Source organism: Benincasa hispida, chromosome 2, assembly GCF_027475165.1.
Source record: "Benincasa hispida cultivar pf3 chromosome 2, pf3_genome.v1.1, whole genome shotgun sequence".
Taxonomy (NCBI): domain Eukaryota; kingdom Viridiplantae; phylum Streptophyta; class Magnoliopsida; order Cucurbitales; family Cucurbitaceae; genus Benincasa; species Benincasa hispida.
The window spans coordinates 40,440,385-40,463,590 of record NC_143479.1 but is presented as its reverse complement, the minus strand read 5'-3'; positions in this window follow the sequence as shown (position 1 = coordinate 40,463,590).

Sequence of the window (23,206 nt, the reverse complement as noted above, 5' to 3'; positions counted from 1 at the left end):
GAAATGTTTAGTATGACAACAACAGTTAAAAGACCAAAGGTTTCTCCTAAGGAAAATGCTCATCTTTGGCATCTAAGGTTAGGTCACATCAATATCAATAGGATTGAGAAGTTGGTGAAAAGTGGACTACTAAAGAGTTTAGAAGAAAACCCCTTGCCAGTGTGTGAATCATGCCTCGAAGATAAGATGACCAAACGACCTTTTACTGGAAAAGGTTACAGAGCCAACGAAGCCTTAGAGCTTGTACATTCAGACCTCTGTGGTCCGATAAATGTTAGAGCTTGAGGTGGGTATGAATATCTCCGATAAATGTTAGAGCTTGAGGTGGGTATGAATATCTCATCTCTTTCATAGATGATTATTCAAGGTATGAATATCTCATCTCTTTCATAGATGATTATTCAAGGTATGAATATCTCTACCTAATGCAACGTAAGTATGAAGCCTTTGACAAGTTCAAGGAGTATAAGGCTGAAGTTGAAAACTTGTTAGGTAAGAAGATAAAAACACTACGATCTGATCTGGTGGAGAGTATATGGACCTCCAATTCCAGAACTATATGATAAAACATGGGATTGTGTCCCAACTCTCGGCCCTTGGAACACCTCAGCAGAATGGTGTATCAGAAAGAAGAAACATAACCTTATTGGACATGGTTCGGTCTATGATGAGTTATGCTCATCTTCCAGACTCATTTTGGGGTTTTTCAGAGGAGACTGCATGTTATATCCTGAACAATGTTTCCTCAAAAAGTATTTCTGAAACACCTTTTGAGTTGTGGAGAGGCCGTAAAGTTAGTTTACACCACTTTAGGATTTGGGGTTGTCCGGCACATATGCTAGTGATTAAACCAAAGAAGTTGGAACCACGTTCGAAGGTTTGCCTCTTTGTAGGCTACCCTAAAGAAACGAGAGGTGGAAACTTCTATGATCCGAGTGAGAACAAAGTGTTTGTTTCTATAAATGTTATCTTCTTGGAAGAAGATCATATCCGGGATCATAAGTCAAGAAGTAAGCTCGTTTTGCGTGAGATTTCTAGTGAGACTGAGACTGCTGAAGGTTCAACAAGAGTTGTTGAGGTTGGTATATCTAGTCAACTAGCTCAAGAGTTGAGATTGCCTCGACGTAGTGGGAGGGTTATGAACCCACCGGATCGCTACATGGGTTTAACTGAAGCCCAAAACATCATTTCGAATGATAGGGTCGAGGATCCATTGTTTTTTAAGAAAGCAATGAAGGATGTTGACAAGGATGAATGGGTTAAAGCCATGAACAAGGAAATGGAGTCTATGTACTTCAATAGCATCTGGGAGCTTGTTGATCAACCTGATGGGGTAAGACCTATTGGGTGTAAGTAGATCTATAAGCAAAAGAGAGGTGTAGATGGAAAGGTGCAAAACTTTAAGGCTCGACTTGTGGAAAAAGGCTATACCCAGGTTGAGGGAGTTAACTATGAGGAAACTTTCACACCTGTTGTCATGCTCAAGTCTATCAGGATACTCATGTCCATAGCCACATTTTATGATTATGAAATATGGCAAATGGACGTCAAGACTGCCTTTCTTAATGGTAATCTTAAGAAGACCATCTATATGACTCAACAAGAGGGGTTTATAGTTCCAGATCAAAAGTAAAAAGTTTACAAACTTAATAGGTCCATTTATGGGCTGAAACAAGCATCTAGATCATGGAACATCATATTTGACACTACGGTCAAGTCGTATGGCTTTGATAAGAATGTTGATGAGCCTTGTGCCTATAAGAAGATCATCAACAACTCAGTAGCTTTTCTGGTACTGTATGTGGATGATATCCTACTCATTGGGAATGATGTAGGGTACTGACTGACATTAAGAAATGGCTAGCTGCCCTATTTCAAATGAAAGATTTGGGTGAGGCACAAAACGTTCTAGGGATCCAAATCTTTTGGGATCGTAAGAACAAAAGGTTAGCCTTGTCTCAGGCATCGTACATCGATCAAATGCTGATTATGTACAAAATGCAAGATTCCAAGAGGGGTCTATTACCCTTCAGACATGGAATCGTTTTGTCTAAGGATCAATGTCCTAAGACACCTCAAGAGGTTAAGGAAATGAAACAGATTCCCTATGCTTCAGCTGTAGGAAGCTTAATGTATGCAATATTGTGTACCAAACCCGACATTTGCTATGCAGTTGGGATTGTCAGTCGGTATCAGTCCAATCAAGGATTTGATCACTGGACGGCAGTTAAGACGATCCTCAAGTATCTTCGGAGAACGAGGGACTACATGCTCGTGTATGTAGATAAGGATCTGATCCTTACATGATACATCAGACCGATAGAGATTCTTGCAAATCGACATCGGAGTCAGTGTTCACTCTGAATGGAGGGGTTGTAGTGTGGCCAAGTATCAAGCAAGGATGCATCGCGAACTCTAGTATGAAAGCCGAATACGTAGCCGCTTATGAAGTAGCTAAGCTGTTTGGCTGAGGAAATTCCTTTCAAATTTGGAAGTTGTTTTAAATATGGATTTGCCTATCACTCTTTATTGTGATAACAGCGGGGCTGTGGCAAATTCGAAGGAGCCTCGGAGTCATTGTCGGGATAAGCATATAGAGCAAAAATACCACTTGATTAGGGAGATTGTGCATCGCGGTGATGTGATAGTCACGAAGATCACGTCGGAGTACAACATTGTTGATCCCTTTACAAAGGCTCTCACGGCTAAAGTGTTCGAAGGTCACCTGGAGAGTCTGGGTCTGCGGGACATGCGACACCTTGTCTAGGGCAAGTGGGAGATGATACTGGGGTATTCCTTAGTTTATTGTATATTGTACATGTATATTATTCTATTGTGCATTAGTCTCCCGAGGCATTAAGATAAGTGGGAGATTGTTGGGATTGATGTCCTAATTCTCTCAGAGTCTCGTTGTTTGTAATTATACACATTTTTTTATGAATAAAATAATTATTATTTCATTCTGGCATTTACTCATATCCAATAAACAAAGCTCCACGGTTATCTTATGTAAACTTAAGCATGTATATGAGATATACAAGTGAATCATACCTTATGTGATAATCTAGATAGGTATGTGGTATAAGGATTAAGATGTGATACCTGATCTTGGTGACACTACGGATACGGCCCGCTTTGTAGAGGCTTGTAAGTGTTGTAAACTACTACAGATAGTAGATCCTGACCATTCATGTGGAGACATGCGAGCGGGGGTGTCCTATTCAAAGAGTTTGTATAAGACTGGACCACGAGATGACTAGACTCTGTATATAACATCGTTGATACTGGAGACTTACATCTCACCTAAACAACCATATGTAACACGACCTCAATCCTGAGTGTTTTGGGAACTCCTGTCTTTGAAGGCGGTCCTTTGATTAGTATGGGTGAGAGTGACCAGATTGCCAACTCAACATGCCTACCTTTTTGGGGCCTTGTCTGATTTGGGAGCTGGGAACTCAATACACAAGATGGAATTCACTCCTTCCCCGAAGCAGAGGTAAGTAGATAAATTACTCCTTAAAGGGTTGATTCCGATGCTTGAACATAGTGGCCACAGCTTCTCTTTGAATAAAACAGGGACTATAAGATGAATACGACATATGGGATGAATGCTTAAGACCTAAAATAGTACAAATTTTGTATACTTTGTATTATGTACTAACACAAGTATACAATCAACAACACATGTAAATCCTCTTTTTCTTGTCTTCACAATCAAAATATAAATTGTAGTTTTCAAAAAAAAAAAAAAAAAAAAAAAGAAAAAAGTGCAAAAAAAGAGGGTTTTGTTTATTTATACAAAACCAGACTGATATTTGAGCAAATTTCATAAATATATCTACCTATTCTTCTTCAATAAATAATCTCTAAATTTGCATCCGTCACAGAAAAAATGGAATGAAATGGTACATTTCAAGCACTAAATAAATATTTAATGCTAATTAGAAAAATATTTAATGCTAATGGTATATTTTTTTTTCTTTTTACTATTCAATTTTTTCCCTTATTTTGAAATATGAAGGAATATAAATTAAATTGGAATTGCAACCAAACATTTGTGTAATTAATGCTAATTCAGAAAACAAAATCTCTAAATATAAGAGAGAAGTTAAAAAAAAAAATTAAAATTGCCTGAAATTTATGAAAAAAAAAAAAAAAACTAGTTATGAAATATAATTCAAGTTGAGGACATTTGTGAAATATTGCTTATAAATTAGATCAATTCTATAGATCTTTTTATTACTATTATATATTAGTTAATTAACATAACTCCACCAATATTGGAAGTGAAAAATCAAGGAGATATAATATTATATAATAATCAGAAATCACAAAAAATGATAATTAAAACTTCATAACTTCACGTCACAATTACACTATGTGTTAATGATTAGTTGAATCTCATAACTTCATATTACTGTTACATTATATGTGTAAGTGTATTAATAGAACGGTTAAGAACAAACTGGAAATACAGATCGAATAGGGCACGTGGCCAAAATTCTGACTGAATTCAAAATTTGTCAAATCTCCAAAATAAACCTCAAATTTTACTATATACTATAAGGAATTTCTACATCGAAGACCTTAATTGACACCCAACCTAGGGTTTTGAGTGTTGGTGGTTTATTTAGAAGAAGAAGGGGCATAACCATCCCAAAGGATTATTCCTTCGGCAAAAAATATTGAGGTATATTCTGTATTTCATGTCGATTTCAATTTATCCATTGTATATTTCAAATAACATCCATTTTCAAAATACAAATATTATCTCATATATTTCACTTAGTTGTATAGGATAATGAAGACCAAACTCAAAAAGAAAACGTTGAAGTGAATCCTTATTAGGAGAAACGGCAACTGAATTCGTTTTCCATTAAGAACAGTATGACTAGTGATAACAATTTATTTCAGGAGATTATATGTGAAGGTCTTGAGGTCGAACAGGAACAAGGAGCGGTTGTACTTTTGAATCCGATGTCAATACTCAACAAAAGACATTTAAGGATCTAAAACTATTTTTACAAATGCTTTTGTAATAACCTCGTATATGTATTAAATAGCTATATATATGCTTAAAATGAACCCTGTGTATATACGTAAAAAAACTGAGTTGGAAACGGCAACCCTCGGGCAAAGAATAGTCGTTACAAGCTGAGTTGCGGATCTTGCTTTGAGTCATGGATCTCGCTCTCTTTACGTTTTGCGACTCTGCTCAAGTGCGCAAGTAGGTCAATGATACTGATTTGCTCAAAAAAACGAAAAAAAAAAAAAACGAAATGGAAGGGGATTGGGAGAGATTTCGTTGTTGAAGAGAAGAGAAGAGAATGAGTGATCTGATGAGAAAAGAGCTAAGAGTTGCATCTTTTATAGGCCTCGAACCCAACTGCAGTGCTAAACTGTCGGTAGAAGGAAGCGCGTCTAGCCACAGAACGTGCACGCGGAAGTCAATGCGGGCAAAAGACCAATTGTAAACCCTGAACCCTAATTTCCCTACTTGTGTATGTTTACTACTAAGACCAGTACGGTGAGTAGGTTAAGGTGAGAACTAATGTCTAATTGTAGGGAAGTGGGTGAAGAGTTAGAAGAAATGTTTAAGTTTGGGAGCTTGACTCTCGGGTGAAGCTAGAAAATTGGCTATGTGTTGCTAGTGTGTAGCCATGAGTTGGCCTTGTGTTAGGTGTTGGAGGTGAGCCATGGGCGTTGGCCTTACTTACTTGTTGAGGTTAGTTGAGCTCTTAAGGAAGCCAAGTGTGGCCAAGCGAGGAGAAGCTATGCATTGGATGTGCACGCCAAGAGGAGTCATGTTGAGCGCAAGCAACCTTATGCATGGACAAGGCATGCTGCAACCAAGTCTTGTGAGGTTAGTATGCATGCAGCAGGAGGGTGATAAGCATTGCCAAAGAGAGGACGCATGGCTGATGGGGTTGTGGCGTTGGCTCGGGACTGGGCATTCAGCCTAGCACATACACGCGAGGGGAAGCGATGGCAAGGCTGTGCATTGAGGTGTAGCACGCGAACGAGCATTAGAGGTTAGCATGCAATGGGGGTTGCGACAAGACAAGCCTCGAGCATTCAAGCAAACAGTGGCTTGGACAATGGCTGGGTGTGTGATGATCAAGTTTGGCATGCGATGAGTAGAGCTTGCATTGGTCAGGCTTTGCAAAGCTGAAAGGGTTGGAGTTGTGATCATGATTGAAGCCAAGAGGAGGCCAAGGCACAACATACAGCGTTGGAGTAGACTTGCGTGAGAACTATGGTGTGTATTGAACCTAGCTGAAGACATGAATTGATAATAGGTGAAGTAATCAATCTAAAACCACCAACTAGGGGGCACCAGCTGTCCTAATCTCGTGAACTAAACCCACTTGAGGTGGAGGTATCATGATAAGAATTTATGATAAATGGTGGGGGTAGTGTAAAAGGGAGGATGAACTTCAAAAGGCCAATTTGAACAATTACTCTGGGAAAATTGAGAGTTCTTGGTGTTGTTGGAAATCTCTGTGAATCTAGTTTCAGAGACAGTGCTGCAGGAAGAAGATCTCACCGGAATAAGGCCGGAGAAGGAAGAAAGTGACAAGAGGTTCAGTTCGCGGGTGAATCCGGGCCATCGATGAAGAATTGAGGTTCCAGGACGAACCACAGGAAATTTTAAGCTAAACTTTTAAGGTAAGCTTCATAAGACAATTCTAAACAAGTTTGTTGAAGGAAGTTTCTTAAGATAAGCTTTAGAATTTGAGTTACTAATAAAGTAAGTCGAATCTGGAATTCTGTGAACAAGCAGGTAGCTGCATGGGTTAAGTAAGCTGACAGCTCACAGTAGGCGCACGGGCAGACGAAGGGTTGAGCACTCCTATGCGTTTAACCTAATGTTGGGCTGAGAAGGCTTGCGTTGAAGACTAGGATGCATAGGTGCCTATGTGAATGACCATGTGCGGCTGAAGGAACACTTAAAGCAATTGTTGGTCGCATAGTGGGAATGCATTGGTGAGGTGTGTTGGTCGCATAGTAAGAACCTAAATCTCAAGGAAATTTCTAAGTGCTTAACCTATAGCCAGGTATGCGTTTGATTGAAGGTCTTCTAGGAAAGGCTAAACGCAAGCTTAATTGAGAGTTAGTCTCAAAAGGGAGACCATTGTTAGTAGCTAAATATATGTTGTTGTGTCCACGGGATTGACACCATTGCTAGACGCATATCAACCTTTAAGGAGTAGCCCTAAAGTTGTGAGTGACTAAGCATTTATAATGTTTTTAAGAAAGATTATTCTCATACTAGCTATTTTACAAAGTAGTTTTTCCAAGCAAACTATGAGTTTATGTTTTCAAACGCATGTCATGTACAAAAGAATGTTGTAAAACTATTGTGTGTTCATATGCATAAAGCATGTGTTAGAGCCTTTAAAGACATGTTACTATGCGTTTAGGTATACATGCTTTAAAGAGTAAATCTTAGTATGACTGATGTTACTTCAGGCTCGATACTGAAGGACTTGGAGAAGGTATCTGAACTATAGTACCTAAGGTATGATGGTACTTAGTTATAACCACGTGCACGTAAGTAATTAGACGTTGAGAGATTAAACAAAAGGGTTCTTTCTTGACTAAGGCATGACGTTGGGATTTAACCATAACAGAGTTACTCTCAACTCAGGACCAGTTTAATGTTTTATGATGATAACAACTTTACATATTTAGTGCTTGGAAAGTTTATATTTCAGTACAAGCTTACTGTAAAGATTTATGTTTCAGTATGATCTCTTTATTGAGACTTAAGCATGAGAACCTGTTTTTCTTTCTTAAGTAACTCACTGGGATAACAGCTCACCCTGTTTCTAAATGTTTTCTTTCCATAGGTAGCGGTCAAATCCTCCGAAGATAACTCTGCTTCTGCTTTGCCATATAAAGTCAGGAATTCTAGTAACTCGTCAGCTAGGTGGTTACTGTAAATATTTGTACACATGTTGTTGTTGCATATAGGGACTAAGCATGAGACTTGTGTTGTAAATTCTATCTCCTCAATCCCTCTAAAACTTATGAGACTTATGAGACTTGTGTTGTAAATTCTATCTCCTCAATCCCTTAAATTTAACAACTATGAATCATATTCATAGATGATATATTATATTAAATTTAACAACTATGAATCATATTCATAGATAATATATTTGAATCTCATTCAAATATTTATTTCCTCCCATTAAACTATAATGTATCAAATACATTATGACAATTATATCATATATAATTAAATCCCTCTTATTAATTTGAACAATTCAAATTAACCCAAAAATTGATTCTCAACTAAATCCTTTTCACCTACCAATGGGACCTTATGGACCTGTAGCTTGAAGCCCCAACAGTACATGAATAATTAATTAAACTCTTTAATTACATTGTCTACCATCCTTTAACTGTCGGACACTCCACTAAAGATCGGCTGTTGTACTCCTTGCACTACATATATATTTCTGTCTCCATTGGATAAAACCAATAACCAGTACGATGACCCTCACAAATTGCTCGTAAGTACAGCTAGGCCAAATTACCGTTTTGTCCCTATAGTTACATCTAACTCCTTAAGTACCATTGATTCTTCTAATGAACAATAGATCATAGTCCTACTATAACTAAACCCCTCTCGGAGCAGGAGAGGGTGTGGTGCTACATTGTTCAAGACACAGAATCAGCCCTTAAGGGAGTAATTATCTACTCACCCCTGCTTCGGGGAAGGAGTGAATTCCATCTTGTGTAGTTGTATTCCTAGCTCCCCAATTAAACAAATCCCCAAAATGGTAGGCTTGTTAAGTCGGCGATCTGGCCACTCTTACCCATACAAATCAAAGGACCGCCCTCACCCATACAAATCAAAGGACAACCCTCATAGGCAGGAGTTCATAACTCAATCAAGATTCAAGTCATGTTACCTATGGTCATCCAGGTGAAATGTAAGTCTCTATTATGAATGGTGTTATATAATGAGACTAAACATTTTGTGGTCTAATACATGAATGATTAGGATCATATCATTTGTAGCACTTTACAACAATTGTAACACCTGCAAAGCGGGCCATACTTGTAGTGTCACTAAGATAAGGTTGCCCAACCTTATCCATATACTACAAACCATTTAGGTTCACTTAAACATGATCCACCTGTATGTCTCCATATACATATTCAAATTACAAAGATAACCTTGGATGTTAGTTTATTGGTTTGTGGTTAATGCAATTAAAATATCATATATTTTATAGACAAAGTGAATAAAATATCATATATTAGTAATCACATAGGAGTTTGTTCATAAAATGTTTATAAACTATAGGACCCTACAAGATTTAGGGCATTAACCCCAACACACATTTACTTCTATGATCATGGCAACTAATGGTTCTTCTATCAGGTTCGCCTGACCAGCGGGATGACGCCTATTCCTACAGTTCCTAGCCATGTGTACAGGTTTATTATAATTAAAACAAAGAAACTATACCTCTCCTGAAGGGGGTTTATGCTTTTTATGTTGGTTCTGGTTGCTGGAACCACGATTCTAACCTTTTCTCTTTGTCCCCTTTGATTTTTGGTCAGATTTTATCACGACAGAGGTGGATCTCCCAGGTACAACGTTCACCTCCTCTCTCTGGTCCTACTTTCGGGCTTCCTCCTCAATCCTTAGCTGGGTGATAAGACTCTTCAAGGAAAACTCCTTGGCCTTATGTCTCAAGGTGTTCTTGAAATCCTTCCACAAATGGGGTAGTTTGTCAATAATAATAGCAACTTGGAATTATTCGTCTAAAGGCAGACCTTCAATTATTATCTCATGGGCTATCTTCTGCAGTTCATGGGACTGGGCCTCCATAGCTTTTTCATCCGTCATCTGGAACTTGAGGTAACGACTGATAGCATATTTCTTCGACCCGGCCTCTTTAATACTGTACTTCTTTTGCAAGGCATTCTAGACTTCCTTTGTTGTCTTTATTGTGTTGTAGTAGTCATACAGATCATCAGTCAAACCAATTAATATAAAAATCTTACATAAAAAATCTTTCTCTTCCCAGTCAGTAGCTTCTTTTATTCAATTGGGATCTTCTATCGAGACGATTGGCTTATCTATGGTACAAGCGTTGGCAACTTTCTTGATGGTAAGGAAAAAACAGCTTCCACCGTTTGAAGTTTGCTCCTTCGAAACGGAATGGATGGTTGAGGTCGGATATCATAATGTCGTTGTTGCTCGTGAGTGTCGTTACAAAATTGGCAGATGAGAACGTCTTAGAACTGATTTTCTCAAAGAACGAAAAAAAACGAAATGGAAGAGGATTGGGAGAGATTTCAAGCTGAGAGTTGCGCCTTTTATAGACCTCGAAAAAGGCCTCGAACCCAATTATCACAGAACGTGAGCACAGAAGTCGATGCAGGCGACTGAGACCAACTCCACTTTAATTAAGAAAGTTTTTAATAAAAATAATAAATTACAAAATAAAATTTTTTATTAAAACACACACTTGCCTCACATCGCCCAAATGATGGTGCACACGTGTGGGATTTCCACCGTATCCACATTGGTCTATCTTCTCACTCTCTCTAAAACACGGGTACCCCTTGGGGCCCAAACCCAAGGTCCAACATTAGAGTATAAAAAGGAGAGTGCATTCCCCAACTTAACCAATGTGAGATTCTCAAAAGCCAACTTCTTTTTTAAACTCAAATTTCACCAACAAAAAGTCAAAAACAAAAGTGGATCAAAAGGAAATAATAATAATTTCAAAAATATTAAAATAATTGATAAAAAAAAAGGTTATAATGGTTCGAAAATATAACCAAAAGCCTTAAATGAAAATAATTCAAATATGAAGACATTTATGAAATTTATGGTCTCAACAGGACTTTCCATGTAAAAATTTCACTCCAATTTTATTGTAATAAGCTCTCCACGTCTGCTTTACTCTATAATGGGTTTAAAAACACTATTTTGGGCATGGTGTACATGGGTTGTTGCCCGATATATTGTCAATAATGGGAGAAAGAGAAATCAGAGAAAATGGCAAAATCTAGGGAGTCCTTCGGATTTATGTAAAAAAAAAAACCTAAAATAATAAGAATTTTGGCAAAACATATGTTGCTAACATGACGTCTACTTTTATAATACCGATTTTGCCCCTAGTATGGTCAGATAACAACATTTTCAAATACAGTTTAGTTGCTATAGCTTGTATCAATTATGAATAGAAATACAATGTAAATGGGAAGTGTGTATCAATTCTGAATAGAAATACAATGTAAATGGGAAGTGTGTATCAATTCTGAATAGAAATACAATGTAATTGCTAGTGCATGTATCAATTATGAGATTCCAACCAAGCAGATTCAAGAGAAAAAGGTGGCACACTTTTTGGCCAATTCAAATATTATATGGATGGTTGAAGATGGGGATGTTTTGTGGTTGATGTCATTTTTTCGAAATCCCCCCAGGATGATTTATGTGTAATTCTCGATATCGTATTGTCTGGTACTTCTGGAGTGTATTTCAAAGGTGAGATACCAGGAACAAACCAAACTCTTCCTGATTTTTCTTTATTTTTTTGTTCTCCATTGGTTCTTTGTGTAACATCCCAAATTTTTCAAGTAGTTTGTATTAAATTATCTTGAAATATTTGAGCGTTATTCTGATAAACTAGGTCTAAAAATTTAATTTGGGAGAAAAGATAATTAATTTAAAATATATTTGTAAAGAATTAGAATTTTAAGTCAATTTAAGGGAAAATTGAATTAATTTGCTCGGAGGGAAAGTATGTTTTTAAATCGATTAAATTTTTGGGAGGATGTAATTTATCTCAACTATTAGATTGTATGTTCCCTTTGATTTTGATTTTGGAGCCAAAATTAAGTTAATTGGAGAAGTGATATAGGGATGTTAAGGGTATTTTGGGCATTTCCTGTAAAAAGTGTATTTTGGATATTTTTTGTAAAATGACCGAATGTATTCTCCTTTTAAGTTTAGTTTTTAATTTTAGAATAGGTGTGACAAAACTCTTCTCCTTTGGGATTATTTAAAGGAGGTTAGGTTAGTTAGTTAATTAGGTGTGTACAAGCACTTTCCCTTTGCGTCTATTTAAAGGGAACTTATCACTCATTTTAATCAACGAATAAAAACTTCAGCTCCAAGATTCTTCCAAGCTTTCTCCAAGACTCTTTAGTCTTCACCATTTGATATCAGAGCGACCTCGTAAAGGGACCTCATGGCGAGTAAAGGGCTTGATAAACTCCTCACTCTTCTCCCTCTCTCTTCTATTGATGCAAAAGCATCTTTTTCCACTTCTCCTCAAACCACCAATCGAAGATTAGGCAATCTAGAAACTACCATCAAAGGCATCATGGATCATATGAGTGCTATGCAAAATTCTATGGTAGGTTTGCAACAAGCAATTGAAAAATAACTTTGGACGTGGGAAGAATGGTTGAAAATCAACCAAGAACTCATCAAGAAGCACTAGTCGGACTCCAAACTAGTGGAAACAATTAAGATCAGCCGCAAGAAATTCAACAAAGGCCTGAAAACCAACATCAATTACTTCAAAGAAACCAAGATTTGCCTAGAAGATTCCAAGAAATTCCTCCAAGAAAACAAGAACTAGCAAGAGTACATCAAAGATTTGAAGATAGAGGAGAGAAGCTGGCAAATCTTGTTCATAATCATCAACATCTGCTGATTTACCCACCTTTTAGACCCATGCCACCAAATTCGTTGGGGTTGGATTCTGATTCATCCGAGGATGAAGACTCGGCTAGTCCTCAACCACATTACCGAGCAACAATGATGCATCCACCTCATGGGAATAACCCACTTTTTCAACAAAAAATCCTTTTGCACAAGCACAAGGTATGGAAATCAAGATTATTATCAAGATTGGCATGAACAACCAAATTGGAGGCAAGAAAATGACTTTAAAATGAAGATGGACATACCCACATATAATGGCAAGATGAATATTGAAATCTTTTTGGATTGAATGAAAAGCATGGAAAATTTCTTTGATTATATGGGAACCCTGGAACACAAGAAGGTAAAACTTGTTTCTTTGAAACTTAAAAATGGCACGTCGGCATGGTGGGATCAAATTCAAGGAAATCGACGTTTGTATGGTAAAAGACCTATCACTAGTTGGCCAAAAATGTTGAAATTAATGAAAAAATTATTCTTGTCGGCTAATCATGAGAGACTCCTTTACAACCAATTTCACCATTGCAAGCAAGGAACTCGTACAATTGAAGACTATATGGAAGAATTTCATTGCCTAAGTGCTAGGAAGAATTTGGCCGAAAGTGATAGCCTAGCCAACAAGTAGCTCTGTTTGTCGATGGCTTGAGATAAGACATTAAGGAAAAATTACATTTGCAGCCCTTATCTTCTTTGGCAGAAGCAATATCTGTGGAATCTACAATCGAGGAAGATGAAGCATTAAAACAGAAATGATGGGCTGGTCAAAGGAGCAATTGGGATAGAAATTCAACAACCACCAGAAAATCCATGGTAGAAATTTCAAAAAGGCAGTCCAGTGAAGTGCCTACCAGAAACAAGGGGAAATAAGTTGAATCTAAGGGAAGTCCTACTTTTTCTTCTAATAATAATAATAATCCTTACAATACACCTAATCTTGGCAAATGCTTTAGGTGTGGTCAAACGGGACACCTTTCTAATGATTATCCCTAAAGGAAAAACCTCACAATTCAAGAAGAACATGAGGATGAAGAAGATGAGGACTACTCTGAGGAAGACATCAATGTGGCTCAACCGGATAAGGAAGACATTCTTTCTTGTGTAATCCAAAAGGTCCACTTAACTCCGATAATCGAAACAAATCCTCAAAGGCAAACATTGTTTAGAACCCGTTGTACCATCAACGGGAAGGTGTGCAACGTTATCATTGATAGTGGTAGCTCGAAAAATATGGTGTCTAAGAAACTTGTGCACCACCTTAAGCTAAAAGTTGACCCCCATCCAAGCCCCTATAAGGTAGGATGGATTAAAAATGGGGGAGAGGTTGTTGTTAATGAACTTTGTACGGTTCCATTGTCAATTGGAATACATTACAAAGATCAAATCATATGCAATGTCCTAGATATAGACACTTGTCACATTCTACTTGGAAGACCTTAGCAATATGATAATATACCAAACATAATGGTAATCCCAACACATATGAGTTTGAATGGATGGGTAAAAAGGTGATCCTTGTACCTATTGATTTGAAAATTCCTATGAGCAAACATACCATCAAGGAGAAGAACAAGGAAAACTTATTTTCTATCATGCCTTATAAACAAGCTTCGGCAAATGCAAACACATTCAAACTAGCTTTATTTCTCCATGCTAAACCCGAAGCCTTATTACCAACTTGTATGGACAGTAAAGTACATAACCTTTTAAACAAGTTTTCCTCCATTACTAAGGTCCCAAATGACCTACCTCCACTTTGTGACATCCAACATAATATAAATTTCATCCCTAGATCTTCTTTACCCCACTTGCCCCACTACCGAATGAGCCCTAGTGAGTGTCAAGCCCTCCGAGCCATTATCCAAGATCTTTTACATAAGAAACATATTCAACCTAGCCTCAGCCCTTGTGTTGTCCCAGCTCTTTTAACTTCCAAAAAAAAATGGTAGTTGGCGCTTATGCATAGACAGTCGTGCAGTCAATAAGATAACAATCAAATATAGATTTCCAATCACAAGAATTTCGGACCTACTTGACCAATTAGCTGGTGCAAAGGTATTTTCCAAGGTGGATCTATATAGTGGATACTACCAAATAAGAATTAGACTGGGGGATGAGTGGAAAACCGCATTCAAAACTAACCAAGGACTATTTGAGTGGCTTGTAATACTCTTTAGGCTGTCAAATGCACCTAGCACTTTTATGAGACTTATGAACCAAATATTTTTACCTTGCATCAGCAAATTTGTGGTCATTTACTTTGATGACATCCTAATTTACAGCAAGACTGTCAATGACCACCTTACACACCTCCGAGAAGTATTCTTTATCCTTGAATCTAATGCTTTATACATCAATCCTAAGAAATGTGTCTTCTTATGCAGCAACATCAAATTTCTTGGCTTCATTATTGGACAAGAAGGTGTCCAAGCGGATCCTCAAAAAATTGTAGCCATCAAAGAATGGCCAATACCTACATCGATCAAAGAGGTGCAATCTTTCCTTGGTTTAACATCATTTTACCGCAAATTTATTAAGAATTTTAGCTCATAGCTACCCCTTTAACTCATTGCCTAAAAAAAGGTAAATTTGCATGGTTTAAAGAGACTTTGGATAGTTTTAATACTCTAAAAGACAAATTAGCCAACCCACCGGTTTTAGCTCTCCCGAATTTTATTAAAGTATTTGAAGTAGCTGTAGATGCATGTTCTATTGGCATAGGAGTTGTCCTTTCACAAAAATCCCATTCTTTAGAGTTTTTTAGTGAAAAGTTAAGCAAGGCTAGACAAAAGTGGTCCACCTATGAACAAGAACTTTATGCATTGGTTAGAGCCCTCCATCAATGGGAACATTATCTTATAGGCAAGGAATTTGTTTTAATAACTTATCATTATTCCTTAAAATTCCTTCATTCTCAGGAAAAACATAAACCGAATGCATGCTAGATGAATTTCTTTTATACAAAAATTTGATTTTTTCATCAAGCATACATTTGGAATCACTAAAAAAGTGGCTAATACCTTGAGTAGAAAGCCATCCCTCCTTACCATGCTTTAAAGTAAAATTATTGCCTTTGACCATCTACCAAATTGTTATGAGAATGACCCTGATTTCCATGATATTTGTCATAAATGTTTCTTTGACTCTCCTCCTAAGGACTACCACATTTTGGATGGTTTTTTTATTTTGTGGTAATAGGTTATGCATCCCACAAGGATCTCTACACAAGCCTATCATCATGGAAGCCCATTTGGGCAGCCTAACAGCTCATTTAGACCGTGACAAAACCTATGAAACCTTTGCCACACAATTTTTCTAGCCTCGCCTTTGAAAAGATGTCAACAATTTAGTAAAAAGGTGCATTACTTATCAAATCTCCAAAGGTCACACTCAAATGCCGGTTTGTATACTCCTCTTCCGATCCCTACTAACATTTGGAAGGACTTATCGATGGATTTTATATTAGGGTTACCAAGGACATAAAGGGAGTTTGAGTTTATATTTGTTGTTGTGGATAGGTTTAGCAAAATCGCTCATTTCGTACCTTGTAAGAAAAACATATGATGCTTTGAACATTGCTAATCTTTTCTTTCGAGATATTGTCAGGCTTCATGGAATTCCAAAGACGATTGTGCCTAATAGAGATGTCAAATTTATGAGTTTTTTTTTTTTTTTTTGGGAAAGTTTGTGGAAATGTTTTGGCACTAACCTCAAATTTAGTTCTTCAAGCCACTCACAAACGGACAGTCAAACAGAAGTTACAAACCGAACATTGGATAATATGTTTCAATGTCTAAGTGTAAGTCAAAACAAAACAATGGGACACTAACCTTGCACAAGCGAAGTTTGCTTACAACAACATCCAAACTAGATCAACAAGGAAGTGTCCATTTGAGATTGTATACACTAGACCCCCTCGTTTGACTTTTAATCTTACAACTTTTCCTTCTAACGTAGATATTAGCGAAGAAGCTGAACAACTTGTTGAACGTATTCAGGAGCTACACTCGAAAGTCATTGACCACCTAGAGAAAGCAACCTCCACATATAAAGCTCAAGTGGATAGTCATAAAAGACATGTTTCATTCAAGCCAGGAAACTTTGTAATGATATATCTTCGAAAGGACCGCTTGCAAAATGAGTATACAACAAACTTAATGACATAAAACTCGGACCATTTGTTATCCTTGAGAAATACAGTGATAGTGCTTACAAGATCGACCTCCCATCTTCATTCAACATAAGCAATACTTTCAACGTTGTAGACATCTTCCCTTATCAAGCCCCGGATGAGTTCAAGCTTTCAACTTAAAACTCGAAGACGAATTCCTAGGAAGGCGAGTTGATATAGGGATATTAAGGGTATTTTGGGCATTTCTTGTAAAAAGGGTATTTTGGATATTTTGTAAAATGACATATTGTATTCTCTTTTAAAATTCAGTTTTAGTATTATAATAGGTGCGATAAAACTCTTCTCCTTTGGATCTATTTAAAGGAGATTAGGTCAGTTAGTTAATTAGGCATGTACAAGCTTTTTCCCTTTGGGTCTATTTAAAGGGAACTTATCACTCATTTTAATTAATGAATAAAAACTTCAGCTCCAAGATTCTTCCAAGATTTCTCCAAGACTCTTTAGTCTTCACCATGAAGTTAATTGGTGTGAGATTAATTTGATAAGAGTTTTGGAACTTTTGAATTATTTTGGATAAAGATATGAAAATAAAAAAATAAAAAAGGAAAAGAATTGGGATTTTGGTATAAAAGGAATTTAAGAAGGAGAAGAGAAAATTGTGGTTTTAAATTTTATCCTCCTTAATTTTAGGGTTTGGGTCTAAATTAGAAAAGATAATTAATTTAATTTGAGTTGATAAAAGAAATTTGGATTTAATTTATATTAATTAGGTTATGGAATTTCTAATTTAGTTAGATTGTGAAATTTATTCAATTAAAATATGGATTCTCAACTTAATTAGATTATGAATTTTCTAATTAATTAAAATATGGATTTTCTAATTAGAGAAAATGCCTTATTTAAAAAGAAAATGTAATCTAACTACTACTTCAAGTTATGGAATCCCAAATAATTTAGGGTTATGATTATTTTTCCTCTATATATACAATCATCCACTTCATTCCAAACTATTTACTTCATTCCAAAGGAAGGTAAATTAGAGAGAAAAATCCATGTTACTTTCTTTTTTTTTTAGCCGTTCGACGTTGTGCGTCCGTCGGTCACCACTGCTCGCTGAATTTTTATTTAGTGAATTGTTGATGATATTTCTTAGGGGTGGACATTAAAACCGCTTAAACCGAACCAAACCGAACCGATTTATAAGCAAAACCGAAAAATTCGGTTCGATGCGGTTCGTTGGACTGTTAAAACAGATTTTAAATGGTTCGGTTCGGTTCCAAGCTTGAAAACCGATTTCTAAACCGAACCGAACCTTTTAAATATATATATATATATATATATATATATATATAATATTAATATTTATTTAATAAAACTAAAACTTAAAAGACCCACCGCATGCGTCATTCGCTCGCGTCAATCTTCTCTTTCTCTAATCTCTACCTTATGGCTGCTTGGCTTCTCTTCTACTTTCGATTTCTTCCTTCTACTCTTCTAGGATTTGTTTGTTGCCGCCGTCGTCGGCCCGCCGCACGACTTCTTCTTTATCATCGTCTTTCTTCATTCTTCGTTCTTCATTCGTGCTCGTTCAAAACCGCCAGTGAACCAGAGGAAAGGAAAATGTGGTTCGTGCTCGTTCGAGACAGCCGCTTCTGTTCATGCTCATTCGAGACCATCACCCATTCGTGCTCGTTAGTCGTTCGAGATCGCCAGTCCTCATCCGGTTCAAATTTTAAGTAAATAAAATAAAATTTGTTAAGTAACTAATGAAATTGTGTAACTCTTTATCTGTTGAGGGTATAAAAAAGTGAGGACATTAGATATGATCGGGCATTCAGGCCAACATAGGGCAGGCCTACTGAAATTGTATAAATATTTATCTTATTTTAGCACAACTTTAATAGCTAATTAAAAATCAAGTGGAAAGATGAGAGATTTGATGTTGGTGATGTTGTCTTCTTGTTGTTGGTTGTTGTTGTTGTGTTTGAATTTTTAGTTTAAGTAAATAATTTTCTTTGATGGTAATAAGTTTTATCTCTATTTTCCCCTTTATAGGTATCATCGCTCTATCACAATGAGCTTGAGCAAGAGCAACGATATCCAATGATGATGTTGTTGTGATGCCATCACTACCACCATCACCACGAAAAGACGAAAGTGAGGAGACAGTTTCAAAGCATGCAAATGGACGAAAGAGGAAAAATTCATCTATGGTATAGGATCACTTTATTAAATGTTCTCAATATAGTGATGATGATCCGCATGCTAAATGTAACTATTGTGGTATGGTGTATGCATGTCATCCTAAAAGGAATGGAAATTCAACTATGAGAATGCATATTGAACACTACTGTAAAAAAAAATCCTTATCAGATTAAGAAGTCTAAGTTAGATGTAACACAAACTAAGTTGGTTTTTAAGAACAATGAGGGTATTGGAGATAATTCACAATCACATTCATCCCTTAGTTATAAGATTTTTACTATTGAGAGTACTCGGAGACTACTTGTTGAGGTGATTATTATAGATGAGTTGTAATTTAAATTCCTGGAGAACCAAGGGTTTAAGAGGTTTGTGAATGGGACTTTGACGTTAGTAGAACCTAATTTTGTTTTTCCTTCTCGAAAAACAATTGCTAAGGATATTTTGGAAATTTATGATAGCACGAAAGAGATGTTGAAGGACATTTTTGTGAAAGAAGGATATAGAGTGTCACTCACAACCGATACGTGGTCATCAATCCAAAATATAAACTATTTGGTTTTGACTGCACAATTTATTGATAAAGATTGGAAATTACATAAGAGAACTCTTAATTTCAACCAACTTGAGAATCATAGAGGGAAGACGATAGGAAAAGAGGTTGAGAAATGTCTAAAACAGTGGGGTATTGAAAAGGTTATGACATTGACAGTTGATAATGCTTCGTCAAATGATACTACCATTGCTTATTTGAAGAAGCGTTTTAAGCATGGGTTGGTGTTAGATGTGTTGGGTTTTATGTCCTAAAAACTCGCAGTTTGTAAAATGATAAACATTTTCTTTTATCAATATACTTGTTATTGATCTCATAAATTGTATGAAAGTCTAAATCCAATAAACTAAGACCCATGACTATTGTATGAGTACTTGAACTTTATGTGGAGATATAAGAGTAGATCAGGTTCGAGTAAATAGTCAAAATGATCTATGGTACATGAATGAGGTTGGGTATCTTATTCTGGTAACACCATTGGATGCGGCCTACTCTGTAGTTGTTACAAAGAGTTGTAAAGTGCTACATACGATGTGATCCTAATTTGTACATGTTATGACATGAGGAGTGAGGGCGTCCTATGCAATGAGCTTGCATAAGATCAGGACCAAGAAATAAGTCACTCTTACTTTATAACATTGTTTACTGTTTAAGACTGACTATTTCACCTAGATGACACGGTCTACATGAATGAGGAAGAAAAACCAATCACCAGGGATTGGAAAATTGCGAGAATATTTACCAAATTCTTGTTAGTGTTCTATGAAGTAACTATTAGGCTTTCAGGGTCTATGAATGTTACTTTCAATATAGTCTTCCATGAGATTAGTATTGTTCAGAATTGCATAAAAAAATATTCAAAGTGCAACTGGTCCTAATGATGTGCTTTTGCAAGAAATGGAAATGAAAATGCAAGAAAAATTTGATAAGTATTGGGGAAAAAAAGATAGAACAAATTTATTCTTGTATGTTGCCTTCATTTTGGACCCTCGTTATAAGATGAAATTTCTTTTGCATTGCCTAAATCAATTATTTGATGTTGATGTGGCAAAAGCCGTAGGAAGTAAGGTAGAGGGTGTTTTAAGAGCATTGTTCAATGAATACAATTTGTCACTATCAATTGCTAATAAGGGTCAATCTTCATGTACCATTAAAAGTTCTCCATTTAGAACTACAAGTGCAAGTGCTTTAGAGATTTTCAATTTTGATTTTGAAGATTTGGATGAAGATGATTCGTAAAGGGTAGATTCAGAAGTTGATATTTACTTACTGGAGCCTCCTGTTAAATGTGAAGATAACTTTGATATCTTAGATTGGTGGAAGCATAATTCTTCTTGATATAAGATTCTTAGCAAAATTGCACGAGATCTTTTATCAGTTTCGATATCCACAGTTGCTTCTGAGTCCGCATTCAGCACTAGTGGGAGAATAATTGATCCTTTTCGTACCTCATTATCTCCAACCATTGTTCAGGCACTTGTATATGCACAAAATTGGTTACGTTCTGAACAAATTAGCATTGGTTTACGATAATACTTGAAGGAAATTGAAGATGAAGAGGAAGGTTCGTATATTCTAAACATATTTATATATATATATATATATTTTAACATATTTATTCATATATTTATTATAGTAACTACTAACAAGTTTATGATTTGTTTCTTAATCTTCGTAACGGGATTGAACGGAGCGGCAAATGCAAAAAACAAGAAGAAGGAGAATCATGATTGACAAGCGAACAAATTTGTTTGTATTGATTGGACTTTTGGAATTCAGCACTAGTGTTTAGCTTGTTATTTGTTTTTATGTGACTTAAACTTTGAAGGTAGTTGTTTGAAATTTGTGTATTGTGTACTTTGGAGAACTTTTTAGACTATGGAACGTTTTGGATTAGTTATACTTTTTTTAAATTGGATTTTAAATCCTCAATTATGGTTTATGTGTAGATTTGAATCTTTGAGCGAAGTTTTGAATAAATTTTGAGTAAATAAAGCATGTGAGATATTAATTCAAGTTTCTGTTGAAGGTTGATTTCTTGGATTAATTTTGATTTCAATTTGAGGTAAGTAATCTTTACTACTGGAACCACCTTTGTGTCGGGCAATAAGATTAAGGATAATGTTGATGGTTCTAAGACTGTATGAATCATGGTGCCCGATTAGAGAGGAAATATGAATATATGATCATCATATTTGATGTATGTGATAAGAATGAGTGTGATATTATTTTATAAGATATTTTATAAGAATGTCTGAGCATGTTCTAGATCTTATTTGATATGAAGAAAGATGAATGAGCTTTATGATATTATTTATGTGTGGGACTCTATTGTATGATACATGATATTTATGTTAGTGATATTTATCCCTAACCATAGACATGTACCTACCAAGGGTTTGTGTTTCCTTCAAAATTCACCAGAGATTTATATTTCCATCGAGATTCACTAGAGGTTAGTGTCGAGATTCATGCTAAAAAATCAAATCAAAACCTATCTAATATGATTGATACACAATCCCAGGAGTGCATTTAAAATACCAAACAATCGTCTCCGAGACAAAGTTAGAGATTTAGATTTTTCTAAGCCAGAAGCCACACATACCGGAAGTGTGAAGAAAAAACGGAAGTCTATTCGGCCGACCAACCACAAACCCTCACTTCTCAAGCCACCTACACCAAGAAATCTTTGCAAACCCTCACAATAATCCTTTCCATTCTGGTAAGTGACTGTAAAACTCATAATTTTACGAGCGGAAGCACGATTCCGACCAATCTATATTGTGGAAGAAGACCATGAGAGAAAAAGGAAGAGGGACAGATTAAGTTGTGAGAGAAGAACAAAATGGAAGAAGAAAAACCCACCATCAGATAGCGACTGTGGACGACGATCAACAAAGAACTGGCGTGGCTGGAGCAGCGGGATGGCCAGACCGATGGAAAACGAGGGTGTTTGAAGGGGAACGGTGGCGAGGTGACCTTGCGAAGCGTCTGCACGAGAGTGAGAGATGGGAGGGGGAGGGATTGATGACGGCTGAACAATTCTTCCCTCTTTTTTAATTTAATTTAATTTTTTATTTCTTTTTAGCTTTTATATATGTAACTCAAATCCTAATATAAATTTAATAATATATATATATATATAATTATAAACGGTTAATATTTATATATTCTCCTAAATAATTTAATTTTGACTTCCACCCCAAAATTCGAAGTTAAATGGATACATTGCCAAAATAATTTAAAATAAATAATTCACAATTTCTTGGAACTGGAAATCTCACATACAATGTGTGAAGTATTTGAAATGTATGTTGGACCTCATCAAAACATGAAACACAAGTATCTGGTGAATAAGAAACACAAGCCTCTAATGAATCTCAAAAGAAACACTAACTTCTGCGGTGCATCAATTACAGTGTATTTAGTTTAGTTATAGGATATTTTGGTATTTTTTGAATTATTTAGAAACTCCCCAAATTGAATTCTCGAACATTTGATGTTTTAGTTCAAGTGAGGGTATTTTTTACACTTGCACTTTTATTTTTTATTATTTATCCAATTTTGCCATTTTAACAATTAAAAAAATTGTTATTTGTCCAAAATA